Below are 4,493 nucleotides of genomic sequence, written 5' to 3'. Positions count from 1 at the left end.
CCACTTCCAGAGGTGACCAGAGTAACTGATTCCTGAAACTTTGGGGAATCCTGGGCTGCTGACTAGGGGGTGTGGCTTTCTCCAATGTGGGCACCATATTCTGACCACTCTTCACCTGCTGTCTAGCCTCGGAATTTCTGTTGCACTAACCTCCCCTCCTGTTCTTCCTGTCCTTGTGGTTGTACCTTCAAAAACAAAACCAAAATGAAAGAAAAATTTAGAAAGATTTCAATTTTGCTTTAGTGAAGTTTCAGGAAGAAACAAAAGTAGATGCAGGTGTTCAGACTGCCATCTTTTCCTGGAAGTCCTTTATTCTATTATTAGAGGCTTTTACTATTACCAATTAGGTGTAGTCATATCAAAAAACAAAACAAAACAAAAAACCAGACCAGTTGTCCTTTGGACTTGTGCAGTCTGGTTTATTATGATATTTCCACCCCCAGCACAGGGTCTGTTGGTAAATATCAATACATATCAATACATATCAATACTACATTTATCAATCAATAAATAATTTGCCTTCAAAGTCTTCAGCACATTAAAAAAAAATTGTCTTCAATACTGCCATGGCTTCATCCTTGGGGACCAAATAGCATGTGGAAATAACCAAAAGTTGTTTAGTGCCAAGCCATGTGACCCAGGAGAGTGAACAAACTGAGTAGGTAATAATAGCATTTTTTTTTTTCTTCAGCAAGGTGTGGCATCAAATTATGAGATCGATTTCCTTGTTTGGTGTAAAATGAAGCTGAGGTCAAGTCACAAAAAGAAGTAAAGTTTAACTGTTTTCAGCCACCTTGGTTTCATTAGCTCAGGTGGATAAGGTCACTTTTTGACTTAGAATTTTGCAGGTGATCTGGAGGAAAAACAGTATGCGCTTTGGGGAAGCTACTTCCTTTGCACAGGGGGTCACCTCCCTCTCAGAGCTGGGTGAACTCTCCCTGCCTTCTTAGCTGCAGAGTTTGCTGATTGCACCTCTCGGTGTGGCTGGGTCTGACCACAGGACCAAAAGAGGGCCAAGGGTTGATTCTCAGGGACAGACATCCGAGGAGACAGGAGGGAAGAAGCAGCTTCCCTGTGGCAGGTTCAGGTGCCTTGGTACCTCTGCCAGGCTGGACATGACAGCACCCATGGCCCTAACACTTAGCATGCCCACATACCCTCCAGCCACTGAGCTTTACGTATGGCCTCATGGGGTTGGCTGCATGGCCCTAGGGAGCTCTGTTCTTATGATCCTCATTTTCCCCATAAGGACACTGAGTCACAGAGAGAGGAACTTAGTGTAGAGACTCCCAGTCAGTTCAGTCCTTGCACAACAAAAGCAAGGCAGCAAAGGACGGAGGCCTGAAGGGGATTTTGGGATTGGTGGGGGTAAGTAGGAAGATCAGCAGTGGGTGGTTTCTGGTAGTTACTCAGGTACAGCAGTTCCTCCTTCACTGTGACTTCATTTTACCAGGTTCATCACGGCCTGATGAGCCTCCTTCCTGTGTACTGTCAGAAGGTCAGTGGTAGCTTGACCCTGTCACAATGTCTGCATCATCCACCTGTCTCTTCGTGTAGGCACTGTATCATTCACATCACACGGAGGTTACCCTTGTGACTACACTGAGGCATTGAGAGAGAGAGAGGCTGCATTCACATGACTTTTATTATAGCATATTGTTATAACTGTTCTATTTTTATTAGTTATTGTTAACTTTTTACTTTGCCTAACTTACAAATTAAACTTGATCATAGGAGACAACATCAAAGATATAGGATTCAAATCTCCCCATGGTTTCAGGCCCACTGGGGACCTGGAGTGGATCCTCTGTGGGTAAGTGGGGGGACTCCCATAAGACTGCAGATGGGCCACTGTTGTCCATTTAGCTATCAAAAAGTCACTAAATTGTTATAAATAAAATTTCTCCTATAGACAGTTAAAATAAAACTAGGATCAACAGGAAAGCTCTGGGGATTGAATGATCAAGGTAACTGGCTTTTCTGACTCACTCTGGGATGAGCATTTTTCCAGGCATCTGTATGGAAAATGTTATAAACCTTAGTGGGTAAGACAAGACCACCTGGGGTGGTAGAGGCTCTAGACTCCTTAGGAGCAGTGTGTGATGGGATTCCAGCCCTGGCAGGCTGATTTGAAACCTTGAAATCACTCAAGCGAAGTTCTGATTTCTGCTTGCTTCATTGTTTTTCTTCCTTTGAGCACAGAAAGAAAATTTTGGTTTCTTGATGGTTTGTTCTTTTATTCAAACCATAGTGGTTAAGAGTGTCAGCTTTGGAGCCAGATAATCTTGTGTGTAAGTCCCGCCTCTGTTGCTTGTTGTGTATGACCTTGGGCAGGTTGCTTAAACTCTTCCAGCCTTAGGTTTACAGCTCGAACCTACATGGTAGCTCATGTGCAGAATCATGAGATAATGTAGGCCACACAGTAGTACTGCAATCAAAGGCAGTAGATACTGTGATTATCAAGACCTTTCATAAGAGTCTACAGGGCTGGGGGTGTAGCTCTGTGGTAGAGCACTTGCCAAGCATGCTTGAGGCCCTGGGTTCCATCCCTAGCACTGTGAAAACAAAAAACCAAAACACAAAACCTTAGCTGGCACAGGGCAAGCACCTGCAACTCTGGAGGCTGAGGCAGGTTTGCAATGTGAGGCCGACCTAGGTCATTTCATGAAACCCTGTCTCAAAATAAAAAATAATCAAGAGCTGGGGCTGTAGCACAGTGGTAGAGCACCCCTGGGTTCAATCCCCAGTATCATTAAAACAAAACAAACACAAAAAAGCAATACTTCATAAAAACCAAGTACATGTGAATGTCTATACCTGCAGGGCTGCATCTGTCCTGAGGCTGGTGGAAAGTTGGGGGGGTACAGAAAAACACAGTCCCTCCCGTGTGAGTATGCTTGGAGAGAGCTCACACACACACACACACACACACACACACACACCTTCACAAAGTTAAATATAAAAGATTGCAGTTTGAAGCTAGCATGCTAGGCATGGACAGCTCTTGCTGTAGGAGCTTGAGGGAGACTCCTGAGCAAATGGCTTCTTGTTTTCAAAGACAAGTCTTTATGGCTGGTGGTGCAGAGACCAGGATGAGGAAATGAGATGTGGGTATTTAGGGCTATCTGAGGACCTGCCTGGCTGAAGTGGGGTGGGTGTGTAGGGAGGGAGCAAAAAATAAGGCTGCAACATCATCTGGAGCCACGTGCAAAACTAATATTATTCAGAATAATGGGAAGAACAAGCACCATTGTTTTGGTTTCTATGGTACGCAGACCTGGTGCTTATGCTATACCCTTTCCATAGACATCTCAGCGGATTCTCATAACAACCCTGAGGTGCAGATATTAGTATCACAGTTTTACATGGAAACTGAGACTTGGAGAGGTTAAATAACTGGCCCAAAGACACATGGCTGGAAATGGGCAGATCCAGGTGGCATGCACAAACACACACACAAGGGCTGGGGCTGTAGCTCTGTGGTAGAGCACTTGCCTAGCACATGTGAGTCACATCCCCAGCCCTTTTTCATATTTTTATTTTAAAGACAGGGTCTTGCTTTAATAATGCCTTATTTAAACAGTAACTCCTATGTTAAAAACAAACAAACAAACAAACAAAAAACAGGATTTCACTAAGCTGTTTAGGGTCTCGCTTTGAACTCATGATCCTTCTGCCTCACCTCCCGAGTTGCTGGGATTACAGGTGTGTGCCACCACACTCAGCAGGAGGTTTTCACTCTTAGGTCAACCCTGCCCTGGCACAACCCTTAAGACAGTGAGCACCTTTTTGCATTTGTTCTCTCCTCTCTGCCTGCCTTGCCTTATCTGGTTATTTTTGTTGTTGTTTAAATATTTTAAAATTTTAAGCTGGGTAAGGTGGCACACACCTTTAATCACAGCGGTTTAGGAGGTTGAGGCAGGAGGATTGTGAGTTCAAAGCCAGCCTCAGCAACTTAGTGAGGCCCAAAGCAACTCAGTGAAACCCTGTCTTTAAATAAAATACAAAAAAAGGTTGGGAATGTGGCTCAGTGGTTAAGTGCAGTACCAAAAAAAAAAGTGAACATAATAATTGAGTATTCAATTTATGTGTACAATGTGTAATGATCAGAGCAAGGAAAATGGTATATCCATTACCTTGAACATTGATCATTTCTTTGTGCTGAGAACAAAGTCCCCGCTTGCACATATTTTGAAACATAGAACACAGTGTCATCAATAATAGTTTTCCTATTGTGCTGTTCATTATGGAAGCAATTCCTCCTCGCTGCTCACCCTGGTTGTAGAATGCATGGGGAGCGGGTGCTTTGTAACATTGCTGAGTGGACCCCAAAGTCCCTCTCTGTACTAAGGTCAGGTAGAAATTTCTACCACCCAAGCCATTGCTCTCCTTTCTATTCACAAATGAACAGTGGGATCGGATTTGGTTTTAAATAATCTTTTTCCAGTCCAAATCCACTTCTCTCCAGGGTCCACACAGCCCATGCTTCCTCT

The sequence above is a fragment of the Sciurus vulgaris genome (assembly GCF_902686455.1).
Source record: "Sciurus vulgaris genome assembly, chromosome: 7".
Taxonomy (NCBI): Eukaryota; Metazoa; Chordata; class Mammalia; order Rodentia; family Sciuridae; genus Sciurus; species Sciurus vulgaris.
Note: the sequence above shows the minus strand (reverse complement) of the source record.